General features: G+C 40.8%; 1 protein-coding gene across 10 annotated transcripts in view; it reads left to right on the plus strand.

Moving 5' to 3' along the window:
* The first annotated feature begins 6,392 nt into the window (after positions 1-6,392).
* Positions 6,393-22,658, plus strand: part of LOC119023368 (neural cell adhesion molecule L1-like protein) — a 58,082-nt gene continuing 41,816 nt past the window's right edge. For 2 of the 10 annotated variants that reach the window (XM_037105243.1, XM_037105244.1), the window contains exon 1: positions 6,394-6,833. The gene's annotated coding sequence lies outside the window, so the exon portion shown is untranslated. Of the gene's footprint in view, positions 6,834-22,329; positions 22,412-22,658 lie in introns of all 10 variants that reach the window. The other 8 variants (XM_037105237.1, XM_037105240.1, XM_037105236.1 and 5 more) reach the window with 8 other exon arrangements.

Raw genomic sequence — 22,658 nt, forward strand, 5'->3', positions numbered from 1 at the left:
GGTGACAAATGATGCGGAAATATTGCAAAAAGGCGATGTTTTCTCATAATGACCGACATGAACAGCAGTAGATCTGCTTGGCTCTTAGATTTTCATGAATGATCATTAGCTGGTTAAGGGTGAACACATCTGTTTCCCAATGCATTTGCCTAGCTGAGCATCCAGGATGTCAAAGACATGAATTATTCAAACAGTGTGATTAACACAAAATGCTGACTTAGGAGTAAACATGAAACAGATAATCTATATTACAAGTGTATGAAGACAAAACTTTGTTCATGCACTGTCGAGACAGTAATGAAACTATATGATTGTGTTTTTTTTGTTAATATGACATAATGCTTTCATTTAGTTCTGCACTTCATTACTGCAAACTAAAGAAAAACTAAATGAGAATGACATTTCCAGCTATCGTTGCAATTAATTTTATCTAAAATTGTTATCTTGAATGTTCTTTCAATAATCCCTGTGCTTGACAGTAGAATTTCAACTTTTATATAAAACTTTTTTTCATGTCATGACAACAAAGAAGTGATTCTGTTCCCTCACAACTGTCATTGTGTGAGGATTTGTTCAGTGGGCTAAAAAAAAAACAACAAAAAAAAAAACATTGCACCTTTTTCTCTGTAGAAAAGGGCTTCATGTTCCAGGTTAGACAGACTGAAGTGTAGGCTGTTTGAGGTAGAACCAGCTTTGCAGTGTTACATCAACCTGTTCCCATTTGCATGGCAGCAAAGAAACAACAACATTTTTTCAGTGCTATAAATATAAAAAATGAGGCAAGTGCACATATGATCACACCTTTACACTTGCACATGCTTGCTCTCTCGGTCTCTGCCCCACACACACATACACGCACACAAATACACGTTTCCAAAGCACACAACAACACAACAAAGCATAAATGCACCCCTTATTCACATGTTCCCAATGTGCACGTGTATTAAAGTCATTTAACATTTCATTTTGAATTCTTCCCCTGGGCACCGATAGTCGAGCGAGCCGCCTGTATAACACGGTTAAGTGGTGATGATGTAACTTCTCGCGTTCCACTGCAACACTGATATTACACACATTCTCACACACTCACACCCCTGGGTCTTGAGTCAATAAATGGAGGCAGCTGGCTTTGATTGCACTTATCAGTCAACACATATTCCCAGTCCATCTCCATTTAGTGCCCATTGCAATGCTGTTATCTTGTTGGGCAGCAAATGTGAGATAATCGTTTGCCAGAACAACTGAAATTGAGCATGCTGTGTTTGATGTTCCCACTGCAGTGTACGCCATACAATCAGTCATTAAAAAAGGCATGCAGACACGTTCTCTGAAACATTTTTCTTCTCCAGAGAGAGCCTTTTCTCAGAACAGTCACCTCCTTTCTGTAAGGCTGGCGCGCTTGTGGGTATCAACTTCAAGGTGAGGTTGGACACCTGTCTGCAGCACGCCATGAAAATCGTACTGACGGGAATCGATGCAGCGAAAGATCCTTGACATCTTCAGGTCAGCGTGCCCACTGGCTCGGTCTCAGTACAAAGACGCTCATAACTAGATGACTTCATACGGTGAGCGGTAGTTCAGACTTGTGCTGTAGATAATCCTTGAAGTGTTGCTTATGCCCACAGTCTGAATGATAGCTTTGCCATGGCAAAAGGACAGTCTGTCAAAAGCAGATGGCAGCGCTGATCCTACTGAAATGCTGGTTTTAGGGTTCAAAGTCCTCTATAGGTGAAAATCATAAGGCCAATGATTCCAAACTTCATCGGAACTAAATCTATTACCAAGTACAATTTGTTTGCATTGAAGTGTGTCATCTAAGGGAGCCCACATCAATCCAATCTTACACTCTCTTTGTTAATGTTTTAGTTACACCAATATTGATACTAATCATATGATGTTACGTGATCAGTCAGCCATCAGCCGACATCAAATAACTTATTTTTAAACAGTGGGTCAACAGTCATTTGACTGGTGTCAAATCACTGGCTTATAGGTAAGGGAAAACCAGTTGAGTGAGTTAGAGTGTGAATGGTGAGAGGGAGCTGCATTAGGGAGATCAAAGCAGTAAATCAGAGAAAGAAAACATCCGCCTGTATAGAAACACGCCTACACCTCTCTGTGTGCACACTCCCCCCACGTACACTGTTTGCCTCACTGCTGTGTGTGTATGTGTGTAGCTCGGGCCCGCCGCCAGTCAAACAGACATGTACCTGTCAATTTATATACATCAATGATAGACCAAGAGAAGAGAAGAGAGACAGAAATGGAGATGTATCCTTGTCACTATATTTTCAGTGTGAGTTCCAGCCTCAGGCTGGTATTGACTTGTGCCCACAAGTTGACACCCAATAAAAATGTCCTGAACACAGCAAAATACTCAAAAGGTCTCTGCAGACATGGACACTGCCGCGTGGTTTTAGTAATGACTGAGAGGAATTACACAAGAGTCAGTTATGAAGGTCAGTATACATGTTTTGCTTTTAAAAGTAAAAAAAAAAAAAAAGCCCTTGTTTTGTCTTTCTGGTCCACTCTTGCTTTCTCTCGCATTTATCCCTTATTCTCCGGTCTGCCTGGAACGGAACACAGGAAAGAAAAAAGTCTTTGTACTGTGTGCATTAGGCCACTGTGCCAGGAGGGATCCCCCAAATTTTGCCAGTCAACTGGCAAGACTTTAAATGAACAGTGGAATATTGTCTATTACTGTGAGGTCAGTAAACAAGATAAGATACGAAGACTTTATTGATCCCTCACCAGGGAAATTAACTATTTACTACTTGAAATTCACCATTTGATAAAATATTTTGCAGTGGGTCGGATCTATCGACCTGCATTGCTGAAATAAATACACAGTATTGGGAAACCACAGGGAAATGCACTTAGAAGCTCCCTCTAGTGTTTAACTCAGATAAATAAAATATGCCCGCGGCAGACGCAGCAGAAGAAACACCAGTAGAATATCACTTGTCTACCCAACTATAAAATCCACTCAGATCTACCACATTTAAACAGAAACAAAACACTGGGTGAAGCGCTTGCGGTGCACCGGCATAGGTTTTATGTTCAGATACACCTGAGAAATGTAAATGTATCATCATCTGCTGTAACATCAAAACATAAATCTGACATTTTAAACATACTATTTTGGCTTCATCAGTCAAATGACATTTGCCTGCTTTCTCTAAAATCACATTACATCAGTATATAGTGTTTGAATGTTTCCAGTGAATACTGAAAGTGAAAGCCTGGTTGAATTATTTCCAGCTTTCTGAGCTTGTGCAAGACTGGAGAAATACTGTTTCTGCTTTGTGTTGCTGCTCCCCGGTGTGCAAGGCCATCTGAGATGTCACTAGGGGGCATTGTTATACCACAGGAGGAAATACCTGCCGCCAATAAAACATACATCCATTACTATGGCAACTACAATTTCCACACTCCCTCCTCTGAGAAATATATATATTTTTTATGTTTTCTCAGTAGTGTAAAAACAAAGAGCAGAGGTCAGCATGAGCGACTGCACATATTGATAAGAATGAATGGCCAGGAAGAGTCGGACTCGACATTTAAATTAAATGTTTTTCAATTTGGCAGATATGTTGTTTAGAATGACTCCCACTTATCCACGCTGTGGCTGGAACGTGGAGAGGAATCCACAGATCTCACTTATCGGCAGTTGAAGTGCTTTGAGCCAGAGAGAAACACAACCTGAGTTCAAGATTACAGGTCAATGTAGCACAATGGCCTTATAATGGGTAAAAATGTGTGATCTCCAAGCTGTGCCCCGGTGTCACTCTCTCTATGGAGGGGTTATGTAAGGTTCACAAAACGGCGTTCACTGCTGGTTCGAGTGCTAATTGGAACGTAAGCGGCTTCTCGAAGGCCTTACAATTATGTTTGGACCTTGTGGGAATGGAGAGTGTCATGGACAACCTGACAGTGAACATGTGTTGGTGGAGGCCTGAGTGTTTTTGAGTGTTCGCGATCCATTAAAAGTCCAAAATCCAAAAAATACTTCATCAATACTTTATAAGATACCTCAGTTGGAACCTCTCAAGGCTTGTGCTGTCAAACACCAATAGATGCACACTCTGACCGCTGTATCAAGAGGCATATGAATTCTTAATGAAATACATAACTTGAAAATAAACCAATGAATGAACACTCTACACAAAGCACTGTTCTATTGAAAGGCCTCACCAAGCATAACCTCGATCACCAATGTATGCATGGAAATTAGAATCTCAAGTTTAGAGTCCAGCTAAGCCAATTGGTTGACAAAAGTCCATTTTCAAACAGAAGTTTACAGGAAGAAGGAGAACATACTTCACTGTGATTACACAGTCGGCATCAACTAAGACATATTGTGCATACAATTAAATGCTAATTCTACTGTGTCAGCAGGTCCATGACCAAATAAAGTAAAATCGATCGTGCTTGCATCTGAATCAGGAGAGAAATGACTATAAAAGTCACTGACACGGTTCTTGAGTTCACCTGATACAGCACTGTGCACCAAGTTTGAGATGTGCACCATGAGAATACTTTTTCATGAGTCTTGTTTTCTTGCCTTCTGTGCACCAGAACGCTCCGATAGGCCTGCTATAAATGCTGATTATAAAATGCTGATTAATAACACAAGTAGTTTTTACAGATTAACCAAGTAATTGTCCAAATTAAAAGGAAATAGCGATAAAAGGCTGATCACAATTTGCAAAATCCCAGTTTGATTTAACACACAAGTAGCTTGACAAATTAATTTATTTTTTGTTTAAATGGATAGACTGTCTTAGTTCAGCTGGCAGAGGATTTGTGCTGCTGATGTGCTAAAACATTCCAGATTTGAACTATCAGATGGATCCTTGCTTGAATTTTTTGAATTTATAGCTGAGAACATCTGACGATAATTTGTTTTTATCTTTGCCAAGGAGATTATGTTTTCGCTTGTTTCCTTTTGTTTGTTTGTTTGTTTGTTTGTTTGTTGGTTGGTTGGTTGGTTTGTCAGCAGGATTTCACAAAAACTAGTGAATAGATCTCCGTGACACTTGGATGGAGGATGGGTCTTGGCGCAGAATAGACCCCATTAACTTTTGGTGCAGATCCAGATGACGAGAGGGATCCAGGGTTTTTAAATTTTGGTCCCTTTCTTTGACATGTTCATCAACCCTTTCATTGATGTCCAAGGGAAAAATGGCTGCAACCCAGTCTTATGGATTGTGATGAAAAAGATCTGGCATCTATGAGGGAGTAACATGAGATTGCAGCTCCAGATTAAAATCCAGATTGTTGAGATTTAGGTGTGTTTCATCTGATATTGGATTAAGCTGGATTGGATTAAAGGGGCATGCTCACGTTTTGCATATGTGTGCACGTCTCTTTGTGTAGTGTCTTCACGTGTGTCCACATACCTGCACTTCACATTCCTCTGAGAGACTTGGGTGAACCCTGCAGCTGACAGAATGTCTCACCTCTGGGAAAGTGACAATGCACAACATGCTTTTTTCATTCTTGGCGTGTTAAGTGTGTTTGTTCACTCAAAGATCTGATACGACTCTAGTGTGGTACTGTGGGCCAAGTGAATTCAGATGGGTGCGTCACTCTGTGCAAACACCGGCAGTATTTTCACCTACTCGCTCTGAGTGTGCATGAGAGATGTAGACTAAAGCAGCACTTGTCCATTGGAATTATAAGATATTGTTTAGCTGTATCACCGTTAAATTTGAGAGGGAAGCTAAGTCCACTCAGCGGCGCCTATCCTTAGAGATGCAGAAATGGCAATTATGTGCATGAATGAACACTGATTGTCCATTGAAATGACCTGTAACAACTGTAACTGACGTTTATAGGGAGGCTCAACTGTGCTTATTCCATATCTTAACAGCGCTGTGGAAAGAAGGTGTCTACATGCACACAAGGATCCCATTGTTGAGCTTTATTCTCTTTTTAATCGTATAGGGGATATGGCATTTGAATTAAATACAGTGGTTACGGTCATTACAAATGTTATCTATGACCCTGTATACATGATCACAACAGTATCAAGGTTTGTGTTTGGCAGCCTGCAGATGTGTCTTGATGTCTCACCATCTCAGCCCAAGGATTCAAGGTTCAAGGAGCCTGAACCTTCAGATAATGGATGGAAGTATTTAAATGCGACACTTTAGACAATATGTTCAGACACCACACCTAGAGGTCATCCAGGTTATAGCACATATAGGTTCCTCTCTAGTTTTTCCAGATTTTTGACATTGACACGAGCAAAACACACGCAGGATACATCCAACACCTGGACGTTCGTGTGCGCGTAAACGCACCACGGAGCTGCTGGGACCTGTGACAGGCCCTTGATTGACACTCGGCCCGCGCGGGCGCGCGCGCACGCCGGATGAGATATTTCCCCACGCCTTGCACGCGCACATATTTGACATAAAGCCTGTGTGGGTGCCTTCCGGTTATAGTACATGACAGCAGACATTCCATCCTCACGTCAGTCAGTCCGTCCTCGGAGCTGCAGCCTGTCCTTTGACCTCTGCGCTGCTAAAATAGAGGAAGGACCTTGTGGAGACGGAGTCACAGCTGCAGTTGTTGTTAACTTCCGCAGCTCTTGGCCGCCAGTCAAAGAGGAGTTTCACACTGTGGACGCCCGAGGTGAAAAGGTAGACTGTTTGCGCACTTCACTCGTCTCAAAGTGTTCCTGTGGGAGCCGTGTGAGTTTGTCACTCCCTCGGCTCTGACTCACACTACGCGGACTAATAGCTGTCATCACTTTAAAGTTTTGGACTCCATGCTTGTTAAAGACAGAAGATTCCTGTCATCTCTCCAGGTGCTCGTCTTATGGGGTAAGCCCAACAACAGCTTCAGACAACTTGTTTGTGACAGAAAATGAGACCAGCAGCGTACGTTACGTTAAAGCTCGTAGTAAATGCAATGTAATAAACTGCATCACGTCTTTGTTTATGAGTGGAGATCAGATAAACGTCTTCACCTGTGAGCTGTCTGAGCTCAGAGACAAGACAGTCAGAAAACGAGTACCACTGCAGATCACTGGATCTCTGTGATATCTGTGATATCGAAGACTGAGTCAGAACATGATTGGGTTTTTATCTTGGCAGGTCATCTTCTGTGCGGGTGATTCAGGTGTTTTCACTGTTTATTTATTCACTGTCTTTGAGCATGAATGCTGCATCTCTCATCATCCTGACATTAGTGTAGGTGCACACACACAACTATGCATGCCATCCCCCGTCCTATATATATTTAAAGCCACGTCGCAGCTCTGTTTGGTAATCTGTCATCTCTTTCATGTATTTTACATTTGGCCCTTTTCTCTATAACCAGCGGAGTGAAGCTGAACCTAGTACCAGCATTGACTTCAAAGTTATCTGAGATCAATCAAGTGAATAACACGTGTTCACGCCCCTGTCAGTGATACCAACATGAGAGTGCAGCAAGCTGATCCCGGTCAGGGCCAGGAAATACACTGATACAGTGATATAGTGATTTTGGACATACCTGTCGTTTTTCTCCCTGCCTTTAAAGGCAGCGCGACGGTGAAGTGATGTGATTTTCTGAACTTACCAGACTGTTCTACGTGTTCTCATACTTGCCTTAACCCACATTACCAGTAATTATTTATCAAAAATCACATTGCATTAATATTTTGTTAAAGCACCCTACAATATAGTGCCAGTATCCATATGAAGGAATTTGGTCAAACATATGATTTTTTGTTGCCTGGTATTTGTGAAGGAGATATAAATATACAGAGATATGTATGGTATGTGTATCATGATGTTACAAAAAAAATATTGATTATTGATTATTATTGGCTGTAACAGCTAGTTCCAATTAGCAGGGGTGTTGCAATTCTCCAAATGTGTATTTTTACTCAGTTTTTAGAAAGCACTGATTTCTGTGCTGTTATTAGACTCTCATCTAGATTTTGTAAAGATCAACAAATCCCGATTGCCATGTCCTGACATTATCAGCGAAGGGTCTTCAACACATCTCAGAGAGCAGCTACAGGCTAGTGGTCAGCTTTGTCATTTTTTAAGCTGTTTTTGAAGTCTGTTTTCTCTCGCCGGTTACAACCAAAATGTTATATCTTATTACCATCGCTAATGCTGAGTAACATGTACCAATACTTTTCATACAGCAGTCTTAACTAGGGTCATAATTAGAGTCAGGTTTCCAGCAACACAGTTTTACATTTTCACAGTGACTGGGTGATTTATTCGTACAGTCACGTTAAACTCACTTTCTCGCTGGCTTGCTGCCTCTTTCAGAAGTTAGAATTCCTTACATGAATAGAAATGGCTTAAAGTGAGTTCACTTCTCTTGCTCTCTTGTTGCTCTGTCTGGTCACTCAGAGAGTGAAGAGGAGTGTCAGCGGGTGAATTGCCCAGAGCATTGGCCATGCTCAGGTCCTGTGAAGTTGGCCTATTCAAGCCTCTGCAGCTTTGTCGCAGTGAAATGGGTAGAGTCTCCCTCTTTGTATGACCCAACTTGACTGAAATGTGGTAATTGGGGAATCCTGGGATCCTCGCTCCCTGTGGTGATGTTTGGGCCAAGCTTTGAATAAATTCATTTCCAGTACAGCAAGTTGTTACATGAGAAACAGGTCATCTTTTAATTTAAACTTTGAATCACATCCAGGCATGTGTTCATTCAGTCGTGGCGTCTCTCTCTCAGATTCTTTCTTTGGTGAATGATTGATCATTTCAGTTTGGGCTTCTCCAGTGTGCAGATCTCATGATTTTCTTTGTTTGTGTCATTGAAAACTGAATATGTTTGGCTGTTGGTAGGATAAAATAAGATGTTTAGAAGACCTTATCTTGCATTCTGCAAAATTCAATAAAGCAGAAAATCAGCAGGTTAATCAATAATGAACGTAATCCTCAATTGTAGCCCAATTGGGACTCACAATTTTTAATCTTGGTTTTGGGTCTGCAAATAAAGGATTATTTTCATTATCAATCAATTTGCTGATGATTTTTTTCTCAATTTATCTCTGTCTTTGTAAAATGTTAGAGAACAGTGAGCAACATTCATCACATTTCTGGCCAGTGTGGGATCTTTGTTGGAAACATATGGTCTCACATCTCTTGCGTACACACACACACATAACCCTTCACTAACCCTCCGTATTGAACAAAGCTCTGTGCGGGAACAGGGCTAAGAAGTCAGATGTAGTTTGCGTGATGCTACTCTTCAGTTTAGTTGTTGTACTCTCGCTATGTTGTATCACGTTAAGACCAAGAGTATCACATCACAGGTAGCCGAGGGAGGAGAAAGTGTGACGTGTGCCGATCAGTGTGTTAGAGACACAAGCAAGCTCTGATGACCGGCTGCTGGACAGTGCTAGAGTCCTTTTTAGCCATTTTAGCAATGCCCCCCTGTAGTTATTTCAGGCTAACAAGATCAGCCCCCTGTCTGAATGACTGGGGAGCCAGACATAAATTCATTTTCAGTGGTCACCAGGACATTAGAAGTGCACGTACAGAATCATCAGTCGAATCGAGAAAAAAACAACAAGTAAAGTATAAATTGCTGTTTGTTTTTTTTAGCTCACAGGCTGTATTTGTTCTGTGAATGCACACAGTTTCCCAACACCTGTCAGTGTGTAATGTTTGAACAACCTCCCCTTTATTGTTGATGAAGATTCTCAGTCATCCAGGTCATGGTACTTCTGTGACGTATCATAGGCGACTGGACTTGTTTCAGTTTGTTGAAGACATTTCACCTCTCATCCAAGAGACTTCTTCAGTTCTCTCAGAACAAGAAACTGGACTTGTTTTAGTTCTTTGTAGACATTTCACCTCTCACCCAAGAAGCTACTTCATGCACAGTTTCTTCATTGAAGAAGCCTTTTGGATGAGAGGTGAAACGTCTTACAAGAAACTAAAACAAGTCCAGTTTCTTGTTCTGAGAGAACTGAAGAAGTGTCTTTGATGGGAGGTGAAACGCCTTCAACAAACTGAAGTCCAGTTGTCTACGATACAGCACTTGCACTCACATTTCTTGGTAATCTTGTGCTTTATGTGGACATCCTTCGCTTTCTGTGCCTATTAGAATTGGAGCTCCTTAGACTCCCACCCAAATCCAAAAATGAACTGCTAAATTACCAGTTAATGAATGTCAGGTTATTAAAAGCAAAATTAGCTGAAACGGCCACGTCCAGCAGTCAGAAATCCCCAAATACTCAGTTTATTGTCCCTTACAACAATGAAAAGCATCAAATCCTCATATCTGAAAAGCTGGAACTGGCAAATAATATTTTTTTGTTAAAAACAAAAAAAAATTAAATTATCAAAATAACCTCCAGTTAATATGCTGGTAATTGCTGCAGCTTTACTTGGATACAGTCCACTCACAGCACACACGTTCTGGCTCTGTGTTCTAAAGTGTAAAGATTTAAATCTTTATTTATCATCATGCAGGTTTCTTTTTAGACTAAAGCATTCTCCACAAAAAAGGATTGAACATTCAGATGCTGTGTCTCGCCGGAATGTTCTGCTTTATCAAAGGCAGAGAAAGGATGATAAATTCTAAATGTCATATCAGCGAGTGGTTTGTCTGAGAGCACTTCTTATTAAGCACGTGCTTGAATGCAAACGGTGGATTGAGGCTGGAAATGTCACCACGATTTGACACCGTGATATGGAAATGAGAAGTTTCCAAGGCTCCCCAGTCGCAGCAATGAGAGAACATACGTATAAACGTGTGCCAGCAAATCACTTTCTGCAACTTCATGAGAGGGTGTACTCGCCGTCACCCTGGAACAGGAATATCCAGCATGTGTTGCCACACGCCAGGCATGCTGTCTCTACATATGTAGTCTGCCTTAGATGAGAAAAATGTAATGGGCTTTCAGCAACGTCTGTAATTGTATAATTGGAACCTGTCAGAGGAGTTTTCCTACAGTATGTTCATCACGTAGTGCACTCCTTTTTAAATCCTGGCATTACAGAAGTGTAAACTAGCAAAAACACTTCTCTTGATATATCAGGTAAAATACGACATCCTTACCGTATTGCTTTGAATAATTACGCGTGGCACATTTGTACGATGACTTAAATAAGTTCTGAATGCTGCCAAATGTGTCGTGACAGAAAAGAGTATGTTTAGCTGCTGTCAGCATCAGAGCAGCTCATTGTTATCCATCAGGAGCAGCCAGCACAGTGTAAGAGTCTTACCAGGCAGGGGGCGAGTTTCTCAGCCACTTAGTAAGCGACGCGCTGGGAAGAGTAAAACTACATCCAGTCACTTAGAGTCAACAACATTATGCTATCAACATGCCGCCACTGCATGAAAGTCTTTAACATAACCAAGTGATCCAATTTAGTGGTGGAATTAATGGTTTACATTGCAGATAACTTAACTCCTCTGTCACTTCCAGAGGGATTTCGGATGGTTCAATGAGGACGTTTGTATTTTATTTTATTTTTTTTATCAGGTTCTGAGAACCACAAGGAATCAATCTCTGGGTTGGAACTTTATTGACGAGGCAGTCGCAGTTGGGGATTCCCTTAATTAGAAAGAATAGAGAGGGAGGCGAACAGACTTGCCAAATTGCAAGATTTTATGCCATAAAGACTAAAAATCAACTCAAAACACCAGGCCACCAGTTTGCTTGCTTAGCTTGAAGCATTTAAAGGTTTCTCATCCCTAGCAAAATACTAAACACGTTAAACAGACGCAAAATCCTTTCACTTGGAAAGCTCTCTAATTGCAGCAGGAACAACAGCTAGTCGCAAAATGATCATTTTCTAAATGAGACAATTTCACGGACAAATCGTACAAATATTGCTATAATCAATTCAAGAAAATTGTCAAGAGAGCATAACACGACGGCTCCTGCAGATATTTTGCTGCCCGCAGATAAAGAATGAATAAAAAATAAAGAGTGATCGTGTTTGCTTTTCTAGAGAAGCACAATAATCACATGCTTTACATATCAATAGGCTCGGAGAAAGCATTCCTGCGGATTAACTGTTTAAGTACTGTTTAAGAAGATAATCTGAGAATACTGCATACATGAATAAATTTAGCAGTCTGTGCACTTGAGAAGATAACAGCTGTCAGGAGCAAAGTGACAGAGTTGATTTTTACGTGCGAGCTGAAATCGGGCAGACAGAATCTTTTTGTATAGGATACAGCCGTCAGTCTCACGGTGCCATCCATCATCTGCAGTCGACGGGTCAAAAGAGTCTACAGGAGGATTTTCATGTTCGATAAAGAATGGCAGGTGGTTGCGCAATGTCATTCCCATGCTCTTTCCTGCTGTGAGCATTAGTTTGTGCAGTAACTCCCTGCTTCTGCGCCATAAAAGGACACGCAGGACTCCCTTCCCCGCTTCTCGCTCAATATTTTAATGATGCTTGGTTGACTTTGATCAGAAGATGACCATGAAAGAGAAACTAAACAGGTCGAGCACTGATGTGTGTATTTGGTCGGGGAATTTATTGCTCTCCCCCCGAGGACAGCCAGTCCACATTTGGAATGCTAGTGAAATATTTACAGGAGCCACCGACACAGGAACTCACCACTGTCAACACTGCGGTTTTAAAATAGAGGGGTCACTGTCAGAAAATGATTGTGTCGTCAGCCTGTCCATCTTGTCTATTTGCTGACAGATTTGTTAGCATCATACTTCACACAGGCTCGTCCAGGGATTTGGCTTGTATCCGCGGAAATGTCTTGAAAATTCTTAGTAAATCCCTCCGACGTGGATACCATCAGTCTTGTTACCATGGTGCCTGGCTTTCTGCCAGCTCTGGCAGCTCCTAACAACTAGGAGCAAAGGTCATGACCGCTTCAGCCGACAACTGTTTGGTGAAATAAACGCCTCACACAGCGAGCACAAATAACTTTGCACCCCTCAATTGGAGAAATTGAAGTGTCTCCAGCGAGCACAGGAGGAGCACAGTGCTCTGGCTCTTTAAGGGTGGTCATGTATGCTGTCCTCAGCCTCCCTCGACCCCCCGTGCTGCGCACGCAGGAGCTTTTGCGCAAGTCCAGCGGACAATAGGCTGCATTCCTCCTAACAAGTGAGGAACATGGTTTGCTGGCACTTGAAATGCTCTTCACGGCATCCATCTGCTTCTGAACAGTGCCCTCACTGTTGAGACCCCTCTTTCAGGGACAAACGCTCATTTTAAGACAGAAGTACCAAAATAAGTTGTGACATACGCTGCGCATCGCCCTGTTTACAGTGACAGCAAGTCCCAGTTGCCAGACTATGAAATAAACATCCTCTCTGCATGTGGTCATCTCCTGCAGATTTGTCTCTGGATTGCTGAAAACTCTGTTTTGTTTTGGTCCTTTAACATGCACAGGAGGGGAATGTATGATAGACATTAAAATCATGTCACGCATCTCACACAATCAATGCCAAATCTGATGTGATAAAGAATTGATGGGTAAAGAATTTGGCTGTGACGCATGGTGTCCATGTCCATACATGTTCCTTTGCTTTAAGGCTGGGAGGACCGACATGAGTCAACAGTTCCACACCACTTATAACAGGCTCAAAACATGTCTCTACTGCTTTCCATCTCCACTGTACTCCTTTTTTTCAGATGCGTGTCTTCAGGAAAATGTACCTAATGTATGAAAAGGTTCATTATATTATTATCATTTTGTAATTGGAAAAAAAGCCTTATACATGCATTTAGCTGCAGGGGAAAGCAGAGGAGGTTGGTATGGCTCATAACCAAATCTCAGTGTCATTTATGAAATAATTTTTCTTGCAGTTAGTGTAATATAAAATGTCACGGTGGGTTGGTTTTCCTTCTGTCCTTGCCAGTTTTTTGAGTCACCAGTTGCCAATGATTATATGTTTACTGTTACTCATTCATAATGCGTAAGCAGCATTCATTAAAGGTCATTCTGATACCGGTATTGGTAATGACTAAAACTGCTGGATCGGGTATCAGCCAATACAAGATCTCATTAAACAGGACAGTCGTACTTTCCAGCAGCATCCCCCACACCTGTGCGCCACCTTCATTGCATAAATAGCCAATAAATTGTATATACAGCATGTACTCGTAACTTCATGCAAACTTATTTGTTGATGATTTTCTTTTTCAGTTATGACTGACTGTAAAACTACAGAAGTGTATTGGAATCAGTGCTGGGGGTGAAAGATTTGTATCTGCCCATCTCTAATCATATTATTGTGGCTAGTTGAGATGCAGCTCATGTTAACTACATCATGCATCGTTTGGGACTTGGGGTTTGTATGTAAAATCTTGATCTACGTTCTAAAACAAGATGTGACACAACGTGTCTCCACCTCTACATATCACCGCCTATTAAGTTGATATAACAGACTTGATACCAAAAAGCTGCTCTAGCAGATTCAAAGCAACATCATCATTTATTTGTTATGTTTCTGGCTATTAGGTTGAATATGAGTGTCAGTTAAAGGGCCAAACAAATGTTGGGTTTTTTTGACTAAATCAGTTTATGTCATCATAAAAAAAGTTTGCTGATTAATTTTCTGTCTGTTCAGTCAGAGTAACTGACTAAGGTTTGCCACTCTACTTACTGTACATCTTTAAACCAGAGAGCAGAAAGTGCGATGATGCATGACAACACATGCTGTAAGCTGAAAATATTATCTTAGAGACTTTGTTCATCATCATTAAGGCAGTAGCCTTTTTAATGCTAACCTGTGATGAGCATGCTGTGCAAGTGTTGTACGAGCTTGTTTGAATGCCTGTAGTGGGTCGCAGTAATATAGGTTGTTCTGTCTTTATCATAATTCACCCAGGCCTCTGAAATCCTTAGCTCTGCTTTTGTAGCACACCGTGGTAGCATCAACTTTGACCCTTGCACTCCAAGCGCAATGATTTTGCTCATCCACTGCTGGTATTCCCAACAACAGGCTCTGAAGTAAATGCCTGTCTTTTCCTGCTGATGGAATTTGATTCATATGCTAATGAGCTGAATTCCCATGGATCTCCTGTGCCGTAGATATCACCCCCAAAACTCTCCCTCTCCCCTCTCTTGCTTTCAGTCTGTTTTTGTCAGTCTTGCACTCACTAACATTCATGCTTTCACGAGGTCACAACCTTGCTCACGGTAATCTTACACATGACTTTTTGAGTAGCAATGTGCAGTTCTACCTTTGTTGATCTGCATCCACATGGCCAACAGACCATGTAAAGGTCCAGGCAGTTCAGCATGTATCGCCCTGCCCTGCTTGCCCTCAGAAATGTTTTTTTTTTCATTGAATATATAAATATGGGGGAGATAGAAAGATTGGAAGATGGAAGATTTTTTTCTCATCAAACTGCAGCATGGTTAGTTTTCGTGGTCTTAAAAAATAGAGCCTGACTGGTGCTGTATATTTGGGGCCGATGCTGACACCTATCAAAGCCTAAATTTACATTGCATTCAGCGTTGCAGTGGAAAGGCGGGTTTGCCCATTCACTTTAATGAGGGTAGTCCGTTTTGGTGGCTGCGGTGTTTGTCGTCACTGCTGGCTCCGGCAGAATAGTTGAAGCCGACCCAACTTTTGGTGAAACGCAGCCCGACGTCACGATCCAGTGGCCAATCACATAAGCTAATCATCAGACTATGACGGAGGCCACGGTGGAGTGTGTCATCAAATGTTTTCACTCAGTTTGGCTTTGTGCACCAGTTTGTGCACACATCTGTGGATGCAAACAGTCACTGCAGGGCCGGCATGCTTAACCTACTCTGGCAGAGGCATGGCTAGGGATCATAAGCAGCACTGAGCAGGACAGTAGCGGTCAGTTATACTTTTATCGGCCGATATTCTTATAATATTTACATAGATACACATGTTTGCAAAGATCTCTCAAATATGGTTATCAAACACTTGTGAGAAAGATGCGTACATATTACATATTAATATACTGTAATATACATAATATACATATTTTTGTTCTGTAAAAGAAAGACTTCATATCCGCACATATGGGACAAAATGTACACAGACACTGATATTTCTGGGATAGGCCAATACCAGCTGATACTATTAGCCAAACCATATATCAGTCTGGCTCTATTTAAAAAACAAAAAACAAAAAAAACAAAGGACTTAAGTCAGTTATTTATTTGTCCCAAGGAGGCAATTTGCTAAATTGAATTGTACTCTATATAATTGTACCCTTCCCTCAGAAAAATACTTCGGATTGATTTTGGTTTTGGATAGGCTTGTAGGGCTGTGTTCGTTTCATATGAGGACATGGATTACATAATAACAAAAAACCCTATCATTAATCTGTGTTTAAAGCTGAGGCAGGAATTCTAGAGAAAGTGCATTCTCAGGTGTCAAATACCTGTGCTTTGGAGTTGGCCAACCCAAAGCATCAGTATTTAACAAGTTGAAGATTATACACTTTGTAAAAGTAGAATTTCTGTCAGAGCTATTTTGTAGTAAATTGTTACCAATACAAAAATGTAAGTCAGACATTGGAGCCAATGAGGCTGTCTGCTCCCAGCTGTATCCAAAACAGGAAACCTGACAAAAAGAAAATTACAAAATGCAAGAATATTATTTGTATCTTCAGTACGAACTCTTCAGCCAGAAGCTCCATGTTGCATGTTCAGATGGTCCACCACAGACGATGCACACTGTAGTGCAGAGGTTAGCCACTTACAACTGTGTGTGTGTGCTTTGACAAACAACACAGATGATTTTATAGCAACACTGTTTTCTGACAAATTAACTATTGAGCTTCTTTTTAAGAGTCAGGATGAGTAAAACTCATCCATCATTCTGAAAAATGATGTGTTGAACAACAGCAGTAAAACACAGGCTATGATTCACATGTGTCATGGTAATTATAATTATTGTACATCTCTGCCTCTTCATGGTAACAGGCATTTTTATCATTCAAAGTTTCATTTTTCATTGAGAGGCTTTACTGCAATGTTGTTAAAAACTGAATGTCCTCCTTACTCCTACAAGTGCCTCTGCGTGATAGATTGTGAAGGTATTCTGATAATTGTTAGTCAGCAGAGTTGCCAGGGGGAATGTGGCAATCTTTCTGATTTACAGTAAACAAGCTTCAGATGATACTTGGCTCTGAATCTGAAACCAGCCACACTGAGTTTAATCACTGCCTGCCAACATGTTTAGTGTCAGTGCTGAAACATTTATTAACGTAACGTATCCTGTCACTTGTTATTTGGCCCACCTGTTCTCACGCTGAAAGACGTCAAACGGTGTATCATCTGCATACAGATCGATCCTGGCCACTTTTTCCTTCGTCACATTTTTTTTTCTTTTTTCTGGCATGTTGCTCAATACACCAGGTCCCAACTTCCGACGCAACACAGTGGAACCTCTAAAACACTCTTTAATAGACCCTTTCAATAGGGCACACAGACCAGAACAAACACTTTCATTCATGGTGTTCCAGAAATGCAAATGAAGCAAGGTCCTGACACTTTCACAGGGGTACCCCTGTCATGAGCTTGTGTTGGACAGCAGTGAGGCTATCCCTCCGAGGGTGGTGCAAGGTACAGCTCCTATGTTTTCTCTCCAGAGAGTAATTTAGAAGCTGATGAGTCTCCTCAAGCACTGTTGGCTCTGAGCCACAGCATTGATGGAACAGATTACAGGCAACCTGGGTTAAAACAGGAGAATTCGATTTCCAGAAAGAGAACTTGAAATACCTCAGCTGCTTTCAGTGATGTGATAGTAGCACACTGTGTGTCATTCTTGTATTAGGATGACAATAATTGTGTTTGTGTAGTAGAATCTGTCACTGATGGAGATAAGATGACTGATATATTTTCTCAGTCTTTTATTCAGTTCAGTTATCACAAATGGGTTGTACTTATCTCAATTATATGTTGTGATCCCTTGTCAGAGCTTGCTTTACATGAAATGATTTTTGTTGCATAGCTGTGAGGGTGCACTCTGAGGTTACTCGGGAGCCTCAGTTTCTTGACATGTTGCAGCAGATAGATCAAAATGCACTGGTTGCCAGCTGATTATGAGAAGGCGTATTTATGATTTATTATAAATGTAGATGTAGAATGTAGAATATTTAGCAATTACTGTCAACACTTGTCATTCTTTCTATTCATTTAATCTACAATTATTCATAAGTGCTTAACTTTTATCTTTTTTTGTTTTTTGTTTAATGCTGCTATGCAATTGAATGTAGTATTATTGCCCCATATGCTGGTGATTAAAAGGTATTATAATTTTGAAGCTGTACAGATTATACATGATACCTCTTAATGTCACACACACTTATGGGATTGCAGCCCTGGCTCAGACTGTCTTTAACCAGACAAACAGATGTTGAGGTCGAAATAGTATTCTTCATCCTTTTGTGTCCCATTTGAGAAGAAACTATGCTGCAGGTGCAAGCAGCCTGATGAAAGACCCAAAGTGACATGAAATCAACTCTTTTCTTTTCACCTTTTTTACCTAAGGCTTGACTAATGGCAACCAGTCCAAGTTGTTTACAAGGCAGGATGGGAGAGTTTGAGTGTTCACAACGGTGTGCTACAAGACCAGGCAGGTCTCACCCTGAGGTGAGCCATCATAACATACTGCGTGTGAGCCCTTTTGAGAGGAGCGTTAATCCCCTAGGTCCCGCTGTTATTTCTAAACATCAGAAAGTGGCATTTATCATAACTTGTCACTGAGTGCATCAAAGTGTCTGTAGCTTCATGGGTGGCTGTTACTGTCAGTTATTTCTTTTAAATTCCTACAATGAGAAGAATAGTGAGATGAGAGAATCAGTGTGTCAACAGGTGCTGTCACTGTGCTTTGTCTTCAGTTTGTCTCAGACAATTTACTGCCATTTCCTTTGTAATTTGTAGTGCTGTGGATGATTGTTACATGATGCAAAATTAATACTCAGAAAGGTAGACAAGCTGCATGAGAAAAGCAGGCAAGCAAGTACAACCTACTTGATCCATTAAACAAAAAAAGTGAATAAAGAATGAAAAAACACATACTTTTGCAAGTCATGCACAGGAGATCCTCAACATTTCAAGTTCTCTTCGGGGAAGGCATTGTGTTTAAGAACTGAAACGGATCTTCTACATGCTGTCTCGTGTCATTGGGAACTAATCGTGCACATAATTAGAAACACACACAAACACATACAGTGCCAGCACTGTAATTAAAGGTCCTCTGTCCTATTCAAAGACCTGATCAAGGAGCTTGGCGATGACGTCTGCTGGATTTCGAGAAGGCTAAATATCTGGTTGAGTCACAGACAGGTCAGCGAGCCAGGAACGAGCTACAGCCAATGACAGCAGACCCTCCCCTCTTTCTTTCTCTGTTCTCTGCTGTCATATTACATACAAGCTTTTCAGCATTTGTTACGATTTCGTCCAATATGAGCTGGCAGTTTCACGTTTTCAGAAGCGATCAGTAGTTTTTGGTAAAAAATTATCCTGGCTTTCCATGCATCCTAATCCATCATCTCATCCATATTGTTTTCAATTACTTTCTCTCTTTTTTTTTTATTTTTTATTTTTTACTGTAAATCAGCATGTAAACAACTCGCACCACGTGGACTGCGACATTCTTGTGTCTCACAAACACAAATTTCAAAAGACATGCAATTTGTTCAAAAGAATTAACGGATGTGCATAATGTACAGCCTGTTTAACATAACATTAGTCCCATTCTTCCAGCAATCAAATGTTGATTTTTCAACAGCTGTATATACTCAGTATTTGCTGTATGCCTTTCCTTACCCTCTATCTTATCCATGATGACCTTTTTACATTCCTCTGGCAGGGGGCCTGCTGAAGACGCGTGTGCAGAATAATATGCAGTCAAACAAGGTTGTACATAGCGACTGAGCTGCTCTTCTGTTGTGCCTCAGTTACGGGTTAAGCTAGGTGAGTCTGCATATTTGTTTTCATTGAAGAGTTAAGACAGTTGCCTTTTTACAAAGTCCACAAACACTTGTGACTTTGCCGTCTAAGGGTGCTTGTTGTTGCTCTGCAATTTATTATTTTAAAATATTTTTTTGGCCTTTTCTGGCCTTATTGACAGGATAGCTGAAGAGTGTGACAGGAAACAGGGTAAGAGACGGGGAGTGACATGCAGCAAGGGGACCCGGGCCGGGAGTCGAGCCCGGGGCCGCTGCAGGGCCTCGGCACATGGGTCGTGCGCGCTGCCAACCAAGCTAAGCGGTGCTCCTGTTGCCCTGCAATTTTGTAATGAAATACTGATGGGTCCACAGGGCCATGGGTCAAGCTGATCACAGATAACAAATTTCAAATGGGGTATTACAGCTCAAATATGAACATTTCACCCCACATTTGAACAAATGTTAGGATTTTTCATAAAAATTGACAGACCTAAATAATAATAATAATAATAATAATAATAATAATAATAATAAATTAAAGATGTGATGGGTATATTAACAAACCAGTCTCTCCACCAGAAAACATCAAAACACGTGAGAGGAGCTGTCCACACACAAAACGAACACTTAAAAAACAACTGTTGAGGTCATTATAAAGCTGTTATTTCATTGTAGCTTGCATTAGCAGTCATATTTGTGAACAAAGCACACAATCCTCCAAAATCCTCATGTTTTGAGTCAGACAAACTGAGCTTTGGTCAAAATTCTGAAGGGTTGGACCTAGACAAACGGCATTTATGAAGCAGAATTTCATTCATTTGTTGGACTTCTTCGAAAGACTTTACCAACCCAACTAAATACCACTTAAGGCCTTCAGGATTATCCCTTAAACTAATTACTGGTTTAGCTCAGGCCATAGAGCACAGCACTGCTCCCTTATCAGCCTCTCTGCAACAGTGATGAACAATGTCGGGGTGAAGGAAGGTGTGAAGAGGTCTTGTCCCGGCCTCCATGTTTGAAGGGAGGAAGTTGAGTGTGACTGCTGGTCTCCACACTGTCTTTCCCTGCGCTGCTAGCTGTGGCAAACGGATTAAGCTGCTGAATGCCACTGTTTGTCACTCTTCACTTGTGCAAGGGACACGTTCCCATAGTGATTTATGTTGTTTCCTGGCCCGTGTCACTCAACACACTTTTTTTTAAAATGGAAATTCAGCCATGTCCACGTTTCCTTTGTGGGGGAATGTTTTGCCCAAAAAATCTGAAGCACTAGAGGAGAAACTATGTTGTTCATTCAGGAAATGCCCAACATTGAGGTTTGTGTTTGGTGTCAGGAATTAAAGGTTGTAATGTAGCGTGCCAGCTGTTTGCGTGCCATGCTACCTTCTGTTCGTAGAGCAATGCTTGACCTGACATTCCAGAAAGTGCTCTGTGACAGCGCATGAATACATCAAAGCTTGGCATTACTAAATTGAGCGGCACACCTCGGCAAACATCAGTACTCGAAGGATGGAGGAATGAAATCACTCTTCTGGCATTAACGGTATTTTAACTACCCATGAACCTATGTAAGGTTGCTGCCTCAGGGATCTGTTTAGGCCAAATAAATCACATGCTATTGGCACTGATGGATAAAATGTACATTTACTCCAGCACTGTACAGTAGAATTTTGAGGTCTTGCATTTTGGAGGCAAGAAATTCATTAAAAAAAAAACAAACAAACTTTAGTTATCCAAGTTACTTTGCAGTTTGCACGGTGCATCAGAGTCAGTGTAGCACAATTTCAAATTATTTATTGTATCAGCAACTGGTTGAAAAATAAACCATATTAAAATAATCAGGAAAATGTAGTACACATTGTGTATGTGTTATTTAGCCTGCAGTGGAAATTTTAATAGTTGACTTTAATTTTAAAAAGTCAGGAAACTGAATTACTAAGTTCAGAAGATGATTAAATGTAGGTTGTATGAGCAAAGACATTTTAACAACAAATTTAACAAACTGAATACCTAATAAACTTGCTTATTTTGAGGTAATTGTTTTTTCTCCAAGTTAAGTCATTTTGTCAGATATTGCAGTGTATGTTTACCGAGTACATTTATTGCCAGACTTTTTTTTTCCTGAATGTAATGTTCATATAAGTGACTTTCCCTTAACTACAGTAATATTTTAAGTATTGCTTTGGGGTACTTTTTACAATACTGGCTAGTGTGTGTGTGTGTGTGTGTGTGTGTTTGTGTAAAGTTATTGATGTATCCAGTGCTGATGATTTTAAACCTCTAGCTCTTCACATGCATATGCTTTTTGTCTTTGTTGGAGTGCTTAGAGGTTTAAAGACGCTACATGCTTTTATCTTCAAACCTGTTGTTCCTGTCAACAATGAAAAAGCATCAAACTCCTCCTTTACATAATACTGGAAGTGCAGGTTTGAAGGTGGATGTGTTTGATGTGTGTCAGAGTTGTTTGTGTGGATTCTGTGCTCAGAAGATTACTAACTTGTTACAGTACTTGATGGACTGAAGCAGAGACAAGACTAACGCCGCTGCACCGGCAAGCAATGAGAAAAAAGAAGCGTTGACCTTTTGAGGTAAGGTTAGTTTCTATTTCCTGAGCTTAACTAGCTTAAATTCTGTCAAAGTGTTGTTTTCCCAAGGTTTCTCAAACAAGCAAACCTCATACAGTTTCTTTCATTATAGAGAACATCTGAATATATTTGCTGTTGGTTGATACATTTTCAGTCAGTTAAAATCTTAATGTTGATTAATTGGTTAACAATGAATTTTTAACATCCCTCAAATGAATTTGTATCTCGAATGAGCAGTCTACTGTATCTG

Source organism: Acanthopagrus latus, chromosome 7 (genome assembly GCF_904848185.1).
Source record: "Acanthopagrus latus isolate v.2019 chromosome 7, fAcaLat1.1, whole genome shotgun sequence".
In the NCBI taxonomy this organism is placed as follows: domain Eukaryota; kingdom Metazoa; phylum Chordata; class Actinopteri; order Spariformes; family Sparidae; genus Acanthopagrus; species Acanthopagrus latus.